The sequence below is a fragment of the Bombina bombina genome, chromosome 6 (assembly GCF_027579735.1).
Source record: "Bombina bombina isolate aBomBom1 chromosome 6, aBomBom1.pri, whole genome shotgun sequence".
Taxonomy (NCBI): domain Eukaryota; kingdom Metazoa; phylum Chordata; class Amphibia; order Anura; family Bombinatoridae; genus Bombina; species Bombina bombina.
The window spans coordinates 168816564-168838189 of NC_069504.1; the positions used below are offsets into that span (position 1 = coordinate 168816564).

Genomic DNA, 21626 nt, shown 5'->3' on the forward strand with positions numbered 1-21626 from the left:
TTCTTGGAATAAACAGAGCTTCTGCTATCTCTGTAAATGGGCCTTGAATATATTTATATAAAGTAATCATGTCACCTCTCAAGCGCCTCTTTTTTTTAAAGAAAACAGACCCAGTTTGGCTAGCCTCTCCTCATAGCTTAAATTCTCCAATCCCCTTATTAGCTTTGTGTCCCTTCTCTGAACTTTTTCTAGTTCTGCAATATCTTTTTTTGCGATTGGTTCCCAGAACTGCACTCCATACTTAAGGTTAGGTCTTACCAGGGTTTTATATAGTGACAGAATTATGCTTTCCTCCCTTGAATTATGCTTTCCTCCCTTGAATGCCTCTTTTAATACATGCTAGTATCTTCTTAGCCTTTGAAGCCGCTGCCCTGCATTGTGCACCCATCTTTAGCTTGTTATCTATTACTACTCCCAAATCCTTTCCTCCTGTGTTTGGCTAAGTCTTGTCCCATTTAAATAATATGTTGCCTGCTTATTTTTACTTCCAAAATGTAGAACCTTGCATTTTCCCGTATTAAATCTAATTTTCCATTTACCTGCCCATACTTCTAATTTTTGCAGGTCCCTTTGTAACGAAAGTTCATCCTGCTCTGACCTAATGACCTTACTTAACTTAGTATCATCTGCAAAAATAGAGATGTCGCTATTTAATCCTTGCTCCAAGTCATTTATAAAAATATTAAAAAGAACAGGGCCCAGTACTGATCCATGGGGGACTCCACTGATTACCTTTGTCCAATCTGAGTATAATCCATTTACTACTACTCGTTGCTCCCTATCTTTTATCCAGTTATTTATCCATGAGCTAACATTTTCAGCTATTCCCAGTCCCTTAATTGTGTGCATTAATCTCTCATGTGGCACTGTATCAAACGCCTTTGCAAAATCTAAGTATATCACATCAACTGCTTCCCCTTTATCTATATTTTTACTTACTTCCTCATAGAATCTAATTAGATTAGTTTGACATGATCTATTTCTCATAAAGCCATGCTGATTAGAACTCATAATCTTGTTTACACAAATATGCTCATCAATATAATCCCTTCAATTATCTTCCCCACTATTGATGTCAGACTACCTGGTCTATAGCTTCCTGGATCATCCCTGCTTCCCTTTTTGAAGAGTGGCACCACATCAGCTTTACGCCAATCCTGGGGTACCATGCCTGAGGATAATGAGTCTTGAAAAATTAAGAGTAGAGGTTTGTCTATAACAGTGCTAAATTCCCTTAACACCCTTGGGTGTATTCCATCTGGGTCTGGAGTTTTATTTACCTTAATATTATCCAATTTTTTCCTGATATCCTCTATACATAACCCAGTTAATGGTATGGGCTGGCATGTTCTATTTTGTTCCGAAGTATCATCCAATGGTTCCTCTCTTGTGTATACTGAAGAAAATGGTTTAGTACCTCAGCCTTCTCCCTGTCACTGTTAATCATGCTACCCTCCACGCATTTTAATGTACCTATATTGTCTTTCTTAGATTTTTGCTATTTATGTACTTAAAGAACCTTTTAGGGTTAGACTTTTCCATTAATTTTTTATTTTCAATTTTGGCTCATTTGATTGCTTTTTTGCACTCTTTGTTACATTCCTTATACATATGGAATGTGGAGTCTGTACTATTTTCTTTGAATAATTTAAATTCCCTACGTTTTATCCTAATTTCTCTTAACACATTATTATTGAGCCACATTGGCTTGGATTTTATTATTTTTATTTTTATAACCATATGGTGTTTGTTGATATGTATATTTATTTAACAAAGTTTTAAATGTTATCCATTTATCCTCTGTATTTTTATTAGAGAGTACTTTGTCCCAATTTATGTTATTTAATGATTTTCTTAAATCTTTGAATTTTGCTTTCTTAAAAATTAAAAGTCTTTAATTGTGACAAGAAGTTATCCCTGAGAACATTTAAAAATGTATCCCACTTAGCTGAATTACTAGTTTCATTGGCCCAGTTTATATCAGGGTAGTTAAAATCTCCCATAATTACAGCACTGTTATTAGCAGCCTTACCTATTTGCTTTAGTAGTTGAGTTTCCTCCAGGTCACTAATGTTGGGGGGCTTGTAGCATGTTCCTAGTAATATTTTTTTTAGTATTTTTCCCCCCACTCTTTATTTCCACCCACAGGGTCTCTACATTGTCGCCTGTATCATAAATATCTTCCCTTATTGTAGGTTTAATATACATATATTATATATGTTTTTAAAGTGGTGTGTTCAAGGACTGCAAATCAATGTATATTTTTCTAACACAATGACAATGGCACAGCAGATATATTGTAATGATGTGAATAATTTCTAATGCATAACAACCGACTTCAATATTCCTTTAATTTCACTAAGTATTTTTTTTTTATAATATTATCTTATTGTTTATCTATTAATAAATCAGTAACTTACATCTGAGTGTGTGGCTCCAGCCACTCCAGCTTCACCTCTCACCTTTGAAAAGAACATATAATGTGTCCTGTTATACTGGGCTTAATATGTATTATCATGGCAGCTGCTGTCTTTCCTGATACCTGTAATACAATATACAAATCATCCACTCTATTTCATGATTAGAGTGTTTCAACCAAATGGTTCGTGACAATAGACCATTACATTCCTTGACATTTTGTAAAGTTTGCAATCAAAGGCTCTAAATTTGCATCAGTTGTGAATTTAAAGGGCCACTAAACCTAAAATAGAGAAAGAGAATGCATTTTTAAACATCTTTCTAATTTACTTCTATTATCTAATTTGTTTTATTCTCTTGATATTCTTTGCTGAAAAGCATATCTAGATATGCTTAGTAGCTGCTGATTGGTTGCTGCACATAGAAGCCTCATGTGATTGGCTCACCCATGTGCATTGCTTTTTCTTCAACTAAGGATATCTAAAAAATGAAGCAAAACAAATAATAGAAGTAAATTGTAATGTGGTTTAAATTTGTATGTTCTATCTGAATCATGAAAGAAAAAATGTGGGTGTCTTGTCCCTTTAAGGGATATGAAATCCACTTTTTTTTTTCTTTCATGATTCAGATAGAGCAGGCAATTTCAAGCAATTTTTTTAATTTACTCCTATTATCAATTTTTCGTTGTTCTCTTTGTAACTTTATTTGAATGTAAGTTTATGAGCTGGCCCATTTTTGGTTCAGGCCACTGGGTAGCGCTTGCTGATTGGTGGCTACATTTAGCCACCAATCAGCAAGTACTACCCAGGTTCTGATCCAAAAATGGACCGGCTCCTAAGCTTACATTCCTGCTTTTTAAATAAAGATACAAAGAGAATGAATAAAAGTTGATAATCGGAGTAAATTAGAAAGCTGCTTAAAATTGAATGCTCTATCTGAATCATGAAAGAAAAAAAATGGGTTTTATATCCTTCTCTGACGTGAAAGCTGAAGTGAAAGTTTTTTCACCCTGACTCAATTCAGCTCCACACTCAGCCCCTAAATACCATAAGTCCCATATCTGAATGAGAGTGTGAATAAGTTCCCAGACAGGGAACCTGTTTACCCAACTCAAAATTATCATTGCACAACAATTTCCTTGGCAGGCCCATCCCCTGCTCTGGTACAACAAATTATGTGCCTGGTTAATCATCCAGAATGGATCAGTCAGCAATGTTTTAAGTCCCCCATCTCTCAGATAGTGGAGAGGTTAGGAAACTGCTTCTTACACAAGTCAATTTACTTGTTCCCTTAAAGTGACACAAAACACTGAATAGATTTCATGTACGTCCTTCTAATCATGGGTGCTGCTATTATGAAACCTAGGTTACACCGCAGGTAACTGAAGAAGAGTGGCTGCACACGTGCAAACCGGTCAGCACTAAAATGTAGTGAAAGATAGATCTCATCATAGCGGTAATCTTAACTAGAAGGAGGTGGGGAATAACCTCCATACTATGCTTATAAATTTATTTAGTGTTTAATTTGCCTTTAACCCAATGTCTAAACCCCTAGTTAAAAAAAAATAACCTTCCTTTGGGAGAGAATCTAGCACTGGAGGGGTTGTTATTCAATACATAGTGAACAAGGTTTGGTAGCAACACCAAATGGTGGTTTGAGGTCCTGAAAAGAACCTAATAGGCCAGTGTGAGTATAATCGTGTTTCTGCTTACATAGCAAATGTTTATAGTAGTTTTTTTCCCCAGACAATTAAAGGGACAGTAAACCTTAAAGAGAGATTCTAATAAAAAAAAGACATGCTCTAATTTGTAAGCGCGTATCATTTTTACATTAAAGGACCAGTAAACACAGCAGATTTGCTAAATCAACAAATGCCTGATAACAAAACAATGCAATAGCACTTAGTCTAAACTTCAAATGAGTACTGAATTTTTTTCTAACAAATGTGAAAGTTATGTGTATTTCCACCCCCTTATACCATGTGACAGTCATCAGCTAATCACATTCTTGCACATGCTCAGCAGGAGCTGGTGTCTCAAAAAGTGTAATATATTTTTTTAATGGAAGTAAATTGAAAAGTTGTTTATAATTGCATGTTCTATCTGAATTATGAAAATTAAATTTTACCTAAGTGTCCCTTTAATGACTCAAGCTTAATACACACACATAACGTTGCAGCTCTTAAATGGAATTTTACCTATGTGTTTAACCTTTGCTAGAGATACATATATAGTAAGCTCATGTCACTAATGCAAAAATGATAAACTTTAATAAAACAAATCATGTAAATTCTGTGTTTTGAAGAGTGTTCAGCTTAGCCTCCAGTGCTCTTCTGAAAAGAGCAGGTGATCTAATTATATGCCCCACCACTAGCGTTGCCACCTTGGCCATATTTTCCTGGACACTTATGAGTTACACATGCTGCAGGGTTTGCCGAGGGGAACATGAATTTCACCCCTGGTAGCACACGAATAGTGATCCTAGCGAGCACTATTCCTGTTCCTCCCTGCAGTATGTGTATCCCTACCAGTCACTGCCCCTGGACTATTTTACAATGCACTCGCAAGATACTATCAAATAAGCAGTGAATTGCAGCTTCATGTTAACTATACCTATATCTGACACTGCAATTTGTATCACCTTAAAGGGACAGTAAACCTTAAAAATAATGTTATATAATTCTGCACATAGTGCAGAATTATATAACATTATCTTAGCGCTAACTTTCTACATCAAAATATTGCTGCAAATTTTTTGTTATAACTTACAATTTTACAGATCGCCGCTCCTTGCTCTACTGAGCGGGTCTGTTTTTTTTTCTAAGTGCATCTGGGCACGCTGTCTAGTCAAAGCCTGAGCATTTAAATAAATGTTAGATTTTGTAAAAAGGTTAATTGATAAATTCTTACCTTTTATTTGCCAAATGAAAGCTATACACATTAAAGGGACAGTATACATCAATTTTTATATAAGTGCATAAAGACACTGCTATAAATAAGAAAATGCACAGATACTGATGTAAAAATCCAGTACATAACCTTTTAAAAACTTACTTAGAAGTTCCCAGTTTAGCACTGTTGTTGAGGTTAGGCTGGGACACCCAGTGAAAGGGCCTGGGAAACCAGGAAGAGCAGACACTCCCCTCCCCCCTCCCCGCATATGAAAAGACAGATTAGACAAACAGGAGCCAGCAGTAGTCTGTAAATCAGCGTATACATCTGATACTTTGGGGCTTGGTTAGGAGCCTGAAAATTAGCACAATGTTATTAAAAAATAAGCAAAACTATAAATTGTTAAAAAAAACATTCCGAGATGGCCTATATAAATGGATCATCTACAAAACATTTATGCAAAGAAAAATCTAGTGTACAATGTCCCTTTTATTTGACTAGACTGCTTTTTTTATTTTTATGTTGTTTTCATGCAGCAGCCAATCAGATTGCATGCCGTATGGCACTTAAAAAAAATATCTGATTGGCTGCCACAAGAAAATGGCATAAAAAGAAAAAAAAGTAGTCTTCTGAAGGTGTAGACGGAGATACAAAAAGAAAAGGGAGGTCAGAATAATGTATAACACTAGTTTGGTGCATACAAATTAAGAGTTCACCAATGAAATGAATACTAAAATAAAATGTTTATTTAAATTACATGAAGATAACTGCTTGGGACCGGAAAAGGTTTGGATTTAGGAATACTTGAGTTTGCAATATTTAAATTTGTAAAATGGGACAGTTTGGAGAGGTGATGGGACCAAATGTAAACAACAATATCTTATGTCATTTAGGTAATATTTACATGTCATAATACAACTTATACATGTAACCTAAAGGTAGTGTTATATATTTTTTAACATTTTTGTATAGTACCCTCAGAAAGATAGTACAGTACTGCAATCAGAAAGGTAACAGTTGTTGTTTTAAATAAATATAGACAATTTGCATTTTAGAACACAAAATAAAGACACAGGCAGAGAAGAATGTGGGGAAATTTAATTTTGTATACCTTTTATTTTTAATATTAAAGTTTGGATTTTTGAATAAGTTCGGATTTCGGAATTCCGGATTTGGGGATTTGTACCTGTATTAGTTCAATAGTGCACACATTTACTATCACATTAATGAAGAGACTAAATTGGTTTCTCATCTTTTTTTCTCATCTTTCCACACTATCTGAAATGTTAGGCATTATGCAGCCTCATATAATATTCCTACTTGATTTACAGCCTTCTTGTACAATATAAAAATAAATGTTTTATCTCTGTTTTTTTGTTTTTTTAATTAAAGACGCTTAGTTTCAGTCTACATATCTTCATCACCATTATACAGTGCAGCAAACTCTTAGGGACAAATTATGAGTGGTGAGCTACCGATAAGGGGTTTATTGTAGCAGTTTGTGTGCGTGGATGTAGTGTGTGTATTACCTTATGGCTTGTGCACAATTGAAATTAAGTTGCGTCAGGATATCGCAACCTCAAGAGCTCTGGTTAACTGTTTTGCCAAACAAAAAGGTGTCACAAAACACATCAAAAATACATTTAAGAGTAAAGTTACACTCATAATAACACAAAAAAACATGAACACAATCAGTTTACCCAGACAGACTCCTGAGACACAATCAGATCTGAAATTTAAATAAAATACATCTTATTACAATATATAAAACAGCTCTTATTAACTATCAATTCCTTTATGCCCACTTGGTTTATACAGTCACAATTGCTTGCACAATAGGCAATCACACCCTGTACCCATAATGTATTTATGTATACAGGGTGACGTGGACATAAGACAGATTTATGAAAGTACATGGGGTGTCCAGAATATAAAATTCCACATTTCCATGCAGTCTCTGGGTATCCTTAAGCCCATGTACCCCCTGCCCAAAGAATGTTCCATAACATATCTCCCCCTTCGGAAGGAGACTAACACAGGAGGAGACCCCATATGGGTTAACTTCAAAGTTAGTCCGTAGATCCATTTCCCCAATGCCCGTATCCACACAGTACCCCAAACAAACTGTCCCAAACAGAGCATCACTCAACCGGCCGACCTCTGCCTCTCTCATAGAACAGACCCGCTGCTGGGGAGAAGTGCCGACTGTCCCTTCTCCCTGGAGTCCTTTCAGTCGCTGGAGAGAAGACAGGGTGGCTGGGCTCACTCCAACATGCTGTTGTGGATCTGGGCCAACTGCCCCGTATCCCTGGAGAATACAGGTGGAGACTGTAGTCCCATCCACTAGTACTGGATAGGAATCTCCCATTGCTTGCTCTTCCGCCGGGATTTCTGCATGCTCCTCCGGTACCTCTGCCAGCGTGAGGCTGTCATTCCTGTTTTCTGGGGCGCCGGTTAGGGATGGGCAGAGGCCAACAGCACTCTGCCCTGTTGCCTGCTCTTCTGCTGGGTAATCCGCATCTGACATCTCAGAAGAAAAGTAAATTAAATCCACAATCTCTGGGTCCAGCTGGGGAGATAACAGGGTGACTAGGGCCCCCATACCAGGGGGTTGGGGGATCTGGGCCGACTTCCCTGTATCCCTGCACTCCACATGTGGATACCACTGTCTCATCCACACCTCCCGGACCAACATCCGTGGATATTAAGTCCACTAGATCCGCTGCCATTGAAGTAAGTAAAGTACCACTTTCCAGCAGTTCTAGGTAATCCACCTCAAGGTACCATTCCTGATAGATAAGCCATGTCAGGTCAGGCTCTAAGGCAAGTGCTTCCGATGGCTGTAATAGCTCCTGCCTCTTGCTTTGAATGTCCTAGAATTGATATCCCTCGGGACTGCCAAAGTCAACTTTCTCCTTAAATGCTTCCCATAATAAGCAGGGTCGCCAAAAAGTCATCACCTTCCGGTGAATAGTGCATTTCTGCCCTTGACGGCCACCTGTTTGCAAACCCATATGACGCTCTGTACCGATCCTCGAGATTCTAGGCACTTCTCCTCTGGAACTGGCCCTCCTAGCACAGCTAGGGCGACTTTGACTTGCCGCTCAAAGTCCCATATTAGAACTTCCCATTTAGAGGTATCTGATCCCAGCATCTCAGCCGTCCAAATATTCCGATACCTGGTGATCTGATTCACCACCTCGGTGTTCATTACCCGGACTGCTGCTTCGAATGGGTTGGCTCCATAGATTGACAACCTTCTCTGCACTCTGTTGTGGAATTTTTCCTCTGCTTCTTCCATTATAGTCTGGCTGCGATCCTTCACTGCCTGCTGTTGACACATCTTTGAAGTGCTGCTAAGGGACTGATAGCTAGGCAGCACATCCCTCCATCCTAGCTTGTCCTGTGCAGAAACAGGTTTGTCAAGGTGGGTCAGCACTTGCTGCATTCGCCATAGGAGCTCCGCTTCCATAGCTGCGGGTGAAGGTGCCGCTCCTCCTCTGTTAGCAGGACAAGAAATCAATCCCACTGCTTGCCACCAAATGTGACGGACCGCCTGGTACCTGGTACCCGAATGAGTACCTCCATCAGAATGCTTCCGTTGTCCTGGACATCCATTTATCCAGAGCAATAGCTCCTGGTATCTCCCTTTGACCGCAGTCTAAAGTTATAGAGGTGAACAGAACTGAGACAACACTCAGTGGTCTGAACACAAAATGAACACTTTATTTAAAAGCAGCACACATATTTATACACCCTGGCATTCCAGAATCACAGAGCTTCAGGTTAGAGAGGGAATTGGTTAAACAGTAAAGCAAACATATGAACAATACATCAAACCTCTAACCATTGTCTATTCACAGGTAAAACAGATTAACATATCAAGTTAATTAACTGGGGAAGAAAGTTTATTTAGACAGTCTGATTTTGGGCAGTCTAGTTAACATATTCACACAGGAACACAACCAGTTTACCCAGACAGATTCCTGAGACACAATCAGATTTGAAATGTAAATAAAATACATCTTTTACAAATTATAAAACAGCTCTTATTAACGATTAAGTCCTTTATGCCCACTTTGTTTAAACAGTCACAATTGCTCCCACAAGGGGCACTCACACCCTGTACCCATCCTGTATTTATGGATACAGGGTGACGTGGACATAAGACCGAGTTATGAAAGTACATGGGGTGTCCAGTATATAAATTCCACATTTCCATGCAGTCTCTGGGTATCCTTAAGCCCATGTACCCCCTGCCCAAAGAATGTTCCATAACATGCCCTCAGATCTTGGTGACTCACGTCACAAGTATCTCTTTAAGGGAATACAAGCGGGCAGGCTACCCCAGTCTGCACATATGCAAACAGAGGTTGTGCTATTTCTGAATATTAGTTTGTGATTGGTTAGCAGGGGTACTTTTGTTCTGGGTGGACGGACGGACAGGGAAAACAGTAAACACAATACAATGTAATCATTTGACAAAATAAAGCTGCAGTTTTCAATGCAAAATGTATACAGTATATATAGGTTTATAATCATGTAGTTTACAATTTGTGTTTAGTGTGCCTTTAAAGTAGCTTTAATGTATGCATCAGTTATACATTGGCTATTATGCACTGCATTGAAAAATAGTTCTGTACAAATAAAAATATTTAAAATAGTAATTTGTAAGCAAAATTTGCAATCATACCATTTGAAAAGCATCCTGCACTGATCAAACTATCAATGTGCCGCATGCAGCATGCAGCAAGTTCAAGAAGTTGAGGTTAAGGATCCTGCAGGGTGAACTTCAGCCTCTGCACACAATGAAAAACGGAACATGTTTAGAGTTACCTTATAGGAAAAGTGGGTGAAATAAAGTACAGGGAGTGCAGAATTATTAGGCAAATGAGTATTTTGACAACATCATCCTCTTTATGCATGTTGTCTTACTCCAAGCTGTATAGGCTCGAAAGCCTACTACCAATTAAGCATATTAGGTGATGTGCATCTCTGTAATGAGAAGGGGTGTGGTCTAATGACATCAACACCCTATATCAGGTGTGCATAATTATTAGGCAACTTCCTTTCCTTTTGGCAAAATGGGTCAAAAGAAGGACTTGACAGGCTCAGAAAAGTCAAAAATAGTGAGATATCTTGCAAAGGGATGCAGCACTCTTAAAATTGCAAAGCTTCTGAAGCGTGATCATCGAACAATCAAGCGTTTCATTCAAAATAGTCAACAGGGTCGCAAGAAGCGTGTGGAAAAACCAAGGCGCAAAATAACTGCCCATGAACTGAGAAAAGTCAAGCGTGCAGCTGCCAAGATGCCACTTGCCACCAGTTTGGCCATATTTCAGAGCTGCAACATCACTGGAGTGCCCAAAAGCACAAGGTGTGCAATACTCAGAGACATGGCCAAGATAAGAAAGGCTGAAAGACGACCACCACTGAACAAGACACACAAGCTGAGACGTCAAGACTGGGCCAAGAAATATCTCAAGACTGATTTTTCTAAGGTTTTATGGACTGATGAAATGAGAGTCTTGATGGGCCAGATGGATGGGCCCGTGGCTGGATTGGTAAAGGGCAGAGAGCTCCAGTCTGACTCAGACGCCAGCAAGGTGGAGGTGGAGTACTGGTTTGGGCTGGTATCATCAAAGATGAGCTTGTGGGGCCTTTTCGGGTTGAGGATGGAGTCAAGCTCAAATCCCAGTCCTACTGCCAGTTTCTGGAAGACACCTTCTTCAAGCAGTGGTACAGGAAGAAGTCTGCATCCTTCAAGAAAAACATGATTTTCATGCAGGACAATGCTCCATCACACGCGTCCAACTACTCCACAGCGTGGCTGGCAAGAAAGGGTATAAAAGAAGAAAATCTAATGACATGGCCTCCTTGTTCACCTGATCTGAACCCTATTGAGAACCTGTGGTCCATCATCAAATGTGAGATTTACAAGGAGGGAAAACAGTACACCTCTCTGAACAGTGTCTGGGAGGCTGTGGTTGCTGCTGCACGCAATGTTGATGGTGAACAGATCAAAACACTGACAGAATCCATGGATGGCAGGCTTTTGAGTGTCCTTGCAAAGAAAGGTGGCTATATTGGTCACTGATTTGTTTTTGTTTTGTTTTTGAATGTCAGAAATGTATATTTGTGAATGTTGAGATGTTATATTGGTTTCACTGGTAAAAATAAATAATTGAAATGGGTATATATTTGTTTTTTGTTAAGTTGCCTAATAATTATGCACAGTAATAGTCACCTGCACACACAGATATCCCCCTAAAATAGCTATAACTAAAAACAAACTAAAAACTACTTCCAAAACTATTCAGCTTTGATATTAATGAGTTTTTTGGGTTCATTGAGAACATGGTTGTTGTTCAATAATAAAATTAATCCTCAAAAATACAACTTGCCTAATAATTCTGCACTCCCTGTATATTTCTTCTTCTTTTTCCCCCCATACATAACAGTTAACCTAAAGATAAAATACACAAAACACCTTTTTTTCTGTGTATCATGAAAAACTGATATTTCCTATTTAAAAAGGTACAGAAAACACCTTGGGATTTTTATATAAAATGTTTAGTTATTTGTAATTAGTGATGTCGCGAACCTAAAATTTTGCGTTCGCAAACAGCGAACGCGAACTTCCGCAAAAGTTTGCGAACGGGCGAACCGCCATTGACTTCAATAGGCAGGCAAATTTTAAAACCCACAGGGACTCTTTCTGGCCACAAAAGTGATGGAAAAGTTGTTTCAAAGGGACTAACACCTGGACTGTGGCATGCCGGAGGGGGATCCATGGCAAAACTACCATGGAAAATTACATAGTTGATGCAGAGTCTGTTTTTAAGCCATAAAGGGCATAAATCACCTAAAATTCCTAAATTGTTTGGAATAACGTGCTTTAAAACATCAGGTATGATGTTATATCGTTCAGGTAGTGTGGTGGCACTAGTTGGCGAGTGGGCCTGGCACACACGCTGGCAGGCAGGCAGGCAACTGGTATTAGATTACACTAGCAGACTGATGTTTCACAGTCAAAAAAGTTTTTTTTTTTTTAAATTTACACTACTGTTACAACAGATATGAGTGGTGGCACTAGTTGGCAAGTGGGCCTGGCACACACGCTGGCAGGCAGGCAACTGCTATTAGATTACACTAGCAGACTGATGTTTCATAGTCAAAATTTTTTTTTTACATTTACACTACTGTTACAACAGATATGAGTGGGGGCACTAGTTGGCAAGTGGGCCTTGCACACACGCTGGCAGGCAGGCAACGCAAATTAGATTTCACTAGCAAACTGAGGTTTCACAGTCAAAAAAGTTTTTTTTTACAAAATTTACACTACTGTTACAACAGATATGAGTGGTGGCACTTAGCAAGTGGGCCTGGCACACACGCTTGCAGGCAGGCAACTGCTTATAGATTACACTAGCAGACTGATGTTTCACAGTCAAAATAGTTTTTTTTTACAAAATTTACACTACTGTTACAACAGATATGAGTGGTGGCACTGCAGGCAGGCAACTGCAATTAGATTACACTAGCAGACTGATGTTTCACAGTCAAAATTACACAGGCCAAAAAAAAAAAAAAAGATGTTCTAGCCCTAAAAAGGGCTTTTTGGGGTGCTGTCCTTACAGCAGAGATCAGATGAGTCCTTCAGGACTGTAGTGGACACTGAATACACTAGCCTAGCTATCAATTTCCCTATAAAATCAGCAGCAGCTACACTATCCCTCCTCTCACTAAGAATGCAGGATCAGAATGAATCTAAAATGGCTGCTGTCCAGGAGCTGGGAGGGTCTGGGAGGGAGTGTCTGCTGCTGATTGGCTGAAATGTGTCTGCAGACTGTGAGATACAGGGTCAAAGTTTACTCAATGATGATGAATAGGGGGCGGATCGAACATCGCATATTTTCGCCTGCCGCGGCGAACGAAAACAAGCTATGTTCGACGGGAACTATTCACCTGTGAACTATTCGCGACATCACTATTTGTAATGACACAACTTTGCAATATATTTTCATTACTTTTTGCCCCCTTTTCATGTAATTTAACTCTGAAAATTGTACCATTTCTAATTCTCAGAATGTACCATGCGGACTTCTCAAGGCTAACTCTGCTGCATAGCTGTCCCTAAATGTCTTTATGAGATAACAAGAGCAACAAAATGTACTTTATACTAAAATTATCACAGTGGTTACCAGACTGGGTCCTCTAAGTAAGGCAAATGATGGGTGTAGTTTAGTTACTTATAATATATGTTAATTAGTATAAAAAGAGTTAAAGGGATAGTCTAGTCAAAATTAAACTTTCATGATTCATATAGAGCATGCAATTTAAGCAACTTTATAATTTATTACAATTATCAATTTTCTTCATTCTCTTGGTATTTTTATTAGAAAAAACATAATTTATGTAAGAACTTACCTGATAAATTCATTTCTTTCATATTAGCAAGAGTCCATGAGCTAGTGACGTATGGGATATACATTCCTACCAGGAGGGGCAAAGTTTCCCAAACCTCAAAATGCCTATAAATACATCCCTCACCATACCCACAAATCAGTTTAACGAATAGCCAAGAAGTGGGGTGATAAGAAAAAAGTGCGAAGCATAAATATAAGGAATTGGAATAATTGTGCTTTAAATAAAAAAATCATAACCACCACAAAAAAAGGGTGGGCCTCATGGACTCTTGCTAATATGAAAGAAATGAATTTATCAGGTAAGTTCTTACATAAATTATGTTTTCTTTCATGTAATTAGCAAGAGTCCATGAGCTAGTGACGTATGGGATAATGACTACCCAAGATGTGGATCTTCCACGCAAGAGTCACTAGAGAGGGAGGGATAAAATAAAGACAGCCAATTCCGCTGAAAAAAATCCACACCCAAAAATAAAGTTTAAATCTTATAAAGAAAAAAAACTGAAAATATAAGCAGAAGATTCAAACTGAAACCGCTGCCTGAAGTACTTTTCTACCAAAGACAGCTTCAGAAGAAGAAAACACATCAAAATGGTAGAATTTAGTAAAAGTATGCAAAGAAGACCAAGTTGCTGCTTTGCAAATCTGATCAACCGAAGCTTCATTCCTAAACGCCCAGGAAGTAGAAACTGACCTAGTAGAATGAGCTGTAATCCTTTGAGGCAGAGTTTTACCCGACTCGACATAAGCATGATGAATTAAAGATTTCAACCAAGATGCCAAAGAAATGGCAGAGGCCTTCTGACCTTTCCTAGAACCGGAAAAGATAACAAATAGACTAGAAGTCTTTCGGAAATTCTTAGTAGCTTCAACATAATATTTCAAAGCTCTAACTACATCCAAAGAATGCAATGATTTCTCCTTAGAATTCTTAGGATTAGGACATAATGAAGGAACCACAATTTATCTACTAATGTTGTTGGAATTCACAACGTTAGGTAAAAATTTAAAAGAAGTTCGCAACACCGCCTTATCCTGGTGAAAAATCAGAAAAGGAGACTCACAAGAAAGAGCAGATAATTCAGAAACTCTTCTGGCAGAAGAGATGGCAAAAAGGAACAAAACTTTCCAAGAAAGTTATTTAATGTCCAATGAATGCATAGGTTCAAACGGAGGAGCTTGAAGAGCCCTCAGAACCAAAATCAAACTCCAAGGAGGAGAAATTGACTTAATGACAGGTTTTATATGAACCAAAGCTTGTACAAAACAATGAATATCAGGAAGATTAGCAATCTTTCTGTGAAAAAGAACTGAAAGAGCAGAGATTTGTCCTTTCAAGGAACTTGCAGACAAACCTTTATCCAAACCATCCTGAAGAAACTGTAAAATTCTCGGAATTCTAAAAGAATGCCAGGAAAAATGATGAGAAAGACACCAAGAAATATAAGTCTTCCAGACTCTATAATATATCTCCCTAGATACAGATTTACGAGCCTGTAACATAGTATTAATCACAGGGTCAGAGAAACCTCTTTGACTAAGAATCAAGCGTTCAATCTCCATACCTTTAAATTTAAGGATTTGAGATCCTGATGGAAAAAAGGACCTTGCGACAGAAGGTCTGGCCTTAACGGAAGAGACCACGGTTGGCAAGAGGCCATCCGGACAAGATCCGCATACCAAAAACTGTGAGGCCATGCTGGAGCTACCAGCAGAACAAACGAGCATTCCTTCAGAATTTTGGAGATTACTCTTGGAAGAAGAAACTAGAGGCGGAAAGATATAGACAGGATGATACTTCCAAGGAAGTGACAATGCATCCACTGCTACCGCTTGAGGATCCCTGGATCTGGACAGATACCTGGGAAGTTTCTTGTTTAGATGAGAGGCCATCAAATCTATTTCTGGAAGTCCCCACATTTGAACAATCTGAAAAAATACCTCTGGGTGAAGAGACCATTCGCCCGGATGTAACGTTTGGCGACTGAGATAATCCGCTTCCCAATTGTCTATACCTGGGATAAGAACCGCAGAAACTAGACAGGAGCTGGATTCCGCCCATACCAGAATTCGAGATACTTCATTCATAGCCAGAGGACTGTGAGTCCCTCCTTGATGATTGATGTATGCCACAGTTGTGACATTGTCTGTCTCAAAACAAATGAACGATTCTCTCTTTAGAAGAGGCCAAGACTGAAGAGCTCTGAAAATTGCACGGAGTTCCAAAATATTGATCGGTAATCTCACCTCCTGAGATTCCCAAACCCCTTGTGCTGTCAGAGACCCCCACACAGCTCCCCAACCTGTAAGGCTTGCATCTGTTGAAATTACAGACCAGGTCGGAAGAACAAAAGAAGCCCCCTGAACTAAACGATGGTGATCTGTCCACCACGTCAGAGAGTGTCGTACAATCGGTTTTAAAGATATTAATTGAGATATCTTTGTGTGATCCCTGCACCACTGGTTCAGCATACAGAGCTGAAGAGGCCGCATGTGAAAACGAGCAAAGGGGATCGCGTCCGATGCCGCAGTCATAAGACCTAGAATTTCCATGCATAAGGCTACCGAAGGGAAAGATTGTGACTGAAGGTTTCGACAAGCTGATATCAATTTTAGACGTCTCTTGTCTGTCAAAGATAGAGTCATGGACACTGAATCTATCTGAAAACCTAAAAAGGTTACCTGAGTCTGAGGAATCAATGAACTTTTTGGTAAATTGATCCTCCAACCATGATGTTGAAGAAACAACACAAGTCGATTCGTATGAGATTCTGCTAAATGTGAAGACTGAGCAAGTACCAAGATATCGTCCAAATAAGGAATACCACAATACCCTGTTCTCTGATTACAGACAGAAGGGCACCGAGAACCTTCGTAAAAATTCTTGGAGCTGTATCTAGGCCAAACGGCAGAGCCACAAACTGGTAATGCTTGTCTAGGAAAGAGAATCTCAGAAACTGATAGTGATCTGGATGAATCGGAATATGCAGATATGCATCCTGTAAATCTATTGTAAACACATAATGCCCTTGCTGAACAAAAAGGCAGGATAGTCCTTACAGTTACCATTTTGAATGTTGGTATCCTTACATAACGATTCAATATTTTTAGATCCAGAACTGGTCTGAAGGAATTTTCCTTCTTTGGTACAATGAAGAGATTTGAATAAAACCCCAGTCCCTGTTCCAGAACTGGAACTGGCATAATTACTCCAGTCAACTCTAGATCTGAAACACATTTCAGAAATGCTTGAGCCTTCGCTGGGTTTACTGGGACACGGGAAAGAAAAAATCTCTTTGCAGGAGGCCTTATCTTGAAGCCAATTCTGTACCCTTCTGAAACAATGTTCTGAATCCAAAGATTGTGAACGGAATTGATCCAATTTCTTTGAAAAAACGTAATCTGCCCCCTACCAGCTGAGCTGGAATGAGGGCCGCACCTTCATGTGGACTTAGGAGCTGGCTTTGATTTTCTAAAAGGCTTGGATTTATTCCAGACTGGAGATGGTTTCCAAACTGATACCGCTCCTGAGGATGAAGGATCAGGTTTTTGTTCCTTGTTGTGACGAAAGGAACGAAAACGATTATTACCCTGGAAAGAAAGGGAAAGCAGAGTAGACTTAGAAGACAGATCAGCATTCCAAGTTTTAAGCCATAAAGCTCTTCTAGCTAAAATAGCTAGAGACATATACCTGACGTCAACTCTAATGATATCAAAGATGGCATCACAAATAAAATTATTAGCATGTTGAAGAAGAATAAAAATGCTATGAGAATTATGATCTGTTACTTGTTGCGCTAAAGCTTCTAACCAAAAGATGAAGCTGCAGCAACATCCGCTAAAGATATAGCAGGTCTAAGAAGATTACCTGAACACAAGTAAGCTTTTCTTAGAAAGGATTCAATTTTCCTATCTAAAGGATCCTTAAAGGAAGTACCATCTGCCGTAGGAGTAGTAGTACGCTTAACAAGAGTAGAGACAGCCCCATCAACTTTAGGGATTTTGTCCCAAAACTCTAATCTGTCAGATGGCACAGGATATAATTGCTTAAAACGTTTAGAAGGAGTAAATGAATTACCCAAATTATTCCATTCCCTGGAAATTACTTCAGAAATAGCACTAGGGACAGGAAAAACTTCTGGAATAACTACAGGAGATTTAAAAACCTTATCTAAACGTTTAGATTTAGTATCAAGAGGACCAGAATCCTCAATTTCTAATGCAATTAGGACTTCTTTAAGTAAAGAACGAATAAATTCCATTTTAAATAAATATGAAGATTTATCAGCATCAACCTCTGAGACAGAATCCTCTGAACCAGAAGAACCATTATCAGAATCAGAATGATGATGTTCATTTAAAAATTCATCTGAAAAATGAGAAGTTTTAAAAGACTTTTTACGTTTACTAGAAGGAGGAATAACAGACATAGCCTTCTTAATGGATTTAGAAACAAAATCTCTTATGTTATCAGGAACACTCTGAGTATTAGATGTTGACAGAACAGCAACAGGTAATGTAACAGTACTAAAGGAAATATTATCTGCATTAACAAGTTTGTCATGACAAAACAGTACAAACAACAGCTGGAGGAACAGATACCATAAGTTTACAGTAGATACACTTAGCTTTGGTAGCTCCAGCCCCAGGCAGCGATTTTCCAGAAGTATCTTCTGACTCAGTTTCAACGTGGGACATCTTGCAATATGTAATAGAAAAAACAACATATAAAGCAAAATTGATCAAATTCCTTAAATGACAGTTTCAGGAATGGGAAAAAAATGCCAGTGAACAAGCTTCTAGCAACCAGAAGCAATAAAAAATGAGACTTAAATAATGTGGAGACAATAGTGACGCCCATATTTTTTTAGCGCCAAAAATGACGCCCACATTATTTGGCGCCTAAATGCTTTTGGCGCCAAAAATGACGCCACATCCGGAACGCCAACACTTTTGGCGCAAAAGAACGTCAAAAATGACGCAACTTCCGGCGACACGTATGACGCCAGAAACAGAAAAAAAAATTTTGCGCCAAAAAAGTCTGCGCCAAGAATGACGCAATAAAATGAAGCATTTTCAGCCCCCGCGAGCCTAACAGCCCACAGGGAAAAAGTCAAATTTTTAAGGTAAGAAAAAAATTGATTTATTCATATGCATTATCCCAAATATGAAACTGACTGTCTGAAATAAGGAATGTTGAACATCCTGAGTCAAGGCAAATAAATGTTTGAATACATATATTTAGAACTTTATATAAAAGTGCCCAACCATAGCTTAGAGTGTCACAGAAAATAAGACTTACTTACCCCAGGACACTCATCTACATGTTGTAGAAAGCCAAACCAGTACTGAAACGAAAATCAGCAGAGGTAATGGTATATATATATAAGAGTATATCGTCGATCTGAAAAGGGAGGTAAGAGATGAATCTCTACGACCGATAACGGAGAACCTATGAAATAGACCCCGTAGAAGGAGATAATTGAATTCAAATAGGCAATACTCTCCTCACATCCCTCTGACATTCACTGCACGCTGAGAGGAAAACCGGACTCCAACCTGCTGCGGAGCGCATATCAACGTAGAATCTAGCACAAACTTACTTCACCACCTCCATAGGAGGCAAAGTTTGTAAAACTGATTTGTGGGTGTGGTGAGGGGTGTATTTATAGGCATTTTGAGGTTTGGGAAACTTTGCCCCTCCTGGTAGGAATGTATATCCCATACGTCACTAGCTCATGGACTCTTGCTAATTACATGAAAGAAAGCAAGAATTTAAAAGGGACACTAAACCCAATTTTTTTCTTTAATGATTCAGATAGAGCATGCAATTTTAAGCAACTTTCTTATTTACTCCTATTATCAAATTTTCTTCGTTCTCTTGCTATCTTTATTTAAAAAGCAGGAATGTGATGCATAGGAGCCGACCCATTTTTGTTTGAGAACCTGGGTTATGCTTGCTTATTGGTGGGTAAATGTAAGCCTCCAATAAGCAAGCACTATCCATGGTACTGAACCTAAAATGGTCTGGCTGCTAAGATTTACAGTCCTGCTTTTAAAATAAAGATAGCAAGAGAACGAAGAAAATTTGATAATAGGAGTATATTAAAAAGTTGATTAAAATGTCATGCTCTACCTGAATCATGAAAGAAAAAATTTGAGTTCAGTGTCCTTTTAAACCTAGGAGCCGGCCCATTTTTGGTTCAGCACCTGGGTAGCGCTTGCTGATTGCTAATTGGTGGCTAACTGTAGATACCAATCAGCAAACGCTACCCAGGGTTCTTCTTAACCAAAAATGGGCCGGCTCCTAAGCTTACATTCTTGCTTTTTCAAATAAAGATACCAAGAGATCAAAGAAAAATTGATAAGTGGAGTAAATTAGAAAGTTGCTTTAAATTGCATGCACTATCTGAATAATGAAAGTTTAATTTTGACAAGACTATCCCTTTAAGAATTGGTTCTATAGCAGCATAACAGAATAGACATGTCTTGTAAATACAAGGTGTTTAATGTCCCTTTAATTCTCTTTCACAAGCTGAGCAAGAGTACTACACCGATTGCCAGCAGGTACACACATTCTTTCCTTCATTACAAGTATTGCTACACCAACACACATTATTTATATATATATATATAAATATTAAATTAAAATACATTAAAATATTGTTAAGTATTTTTTCGCAAGTATCATATATTAATGCTAATAAATATATATATATTTATACACACACTGGAAGAAAATTAATAATATCCTTTAATTTAGATTGCCTGAGAAGGCTACAATTATATTTTAGAATAGAATTTAGAATCAGCGGCAGAACAATGTAACCACTACTAGTTGCTGAGAAGCAGAGGGTGCACCACCTGCCTGTAGCCCAATCTTCTTAGACCTCCCCCTATTGCAGATGCAGGCAACGCCCCCTCTACACAGCACGTGTCACTGCTTACCCTGTCTCCTATTAGCTGGTATAGAAGGCTGTGCCCGACTGGAACGACTGATTGGCTGAAGCCTGACTGACGTTCTAAAGCCTGTAAAGTTCTGTAAATAGCATTTCCCTTGCTCCCGTGCCCCTGTCGATACCGGGCTAGGTCTGGTACTGGGTCAGGTGACCTCGGTCTTGTATTGTCCTTCGTGTTTTTAACAAATCAAATCCAAGGTAAGTAACAAGATGATGGTCTTTGTTTTCAGTGGTACTCTAGTGAATTTCCTTATATCAAATTATTAGTATTTGGAGGCCTTTGATAGGACTCAAGCTTCCATGTGGTTTAACATGAATTACGTTTGTGTTGCTAGTAAAACTACTGGTTAAGAGATAAGCAGGCACATTATGCAGGAAGGTTGCAACAGCAATGCTGTTTTTTTACAATATATTTCAGGAACGCTTCTGTCTGTACCTCTGGCAATAAACATAATCTCATAAGCTGTTATAGGTGATTCGGAAGCATAGTAATACTTAGCTAATTGAGCTTTTTATTGCTGTGATAAGATAACTTGCTGGCTAATGTGTTTCACTATTTTCGCTATAATTGTTCCTTTATAAACACATATATACAGTATGTATGTGTGGAGAGAGATAGAGATATATATATATATATAACCCTCAGTTTACGCCAGGGTTAGGTTCCAGAAGGAATGGTTGTAAATCGAAACCGTTGTAAATTGAAACCCAGTTTATAATGTAAGTCAATGGGAAGTGAGGGAGATCGGTTCCAGGCCCCTCTCAAAATTGTCATAAGTAACACCTAATACATTATTTTTAAAGCTTTGAAATGAAGACTTTAAATGCTAAACGGCATTATAAGCATAATGAAATAATCACACAACACAGAATATATAATTAAACGAAGTTAAATGAACAAAAACATTTGCTAAACAGCATTATAAACC

At 38.5% G+C, this 21626-nt stretch overlaps 2 protein-coding genes across 2 annotated transcripts in view; one reads left to right on the plus strand and one right to left on the minus strand.

The window, feature by feature from the left end:
- Positions 1–21626, minus strand: part of LOC128662745 (uncharacterized) — a 35946-nt gene that overhangs the window by 13664 nt on the left and 656 nt on the right. The gene's annotated exons all lie outside the window — the stretch shown is intronic.
- Positions 20748–21626, plus strand: part of AASS (aminoadipate-semialdehyde synthase) — a 188894-nt gene continuing 188015 nt past the window's right edge. The window contains exon 1 of the mRNA XM_053716671.1: positions 20748–20895. The gene's annotated coding sequence lies outside the window, so the exon portion shown is untranslated. The remainder of the gene's footprint in view (positions 20896–21626) is intronic.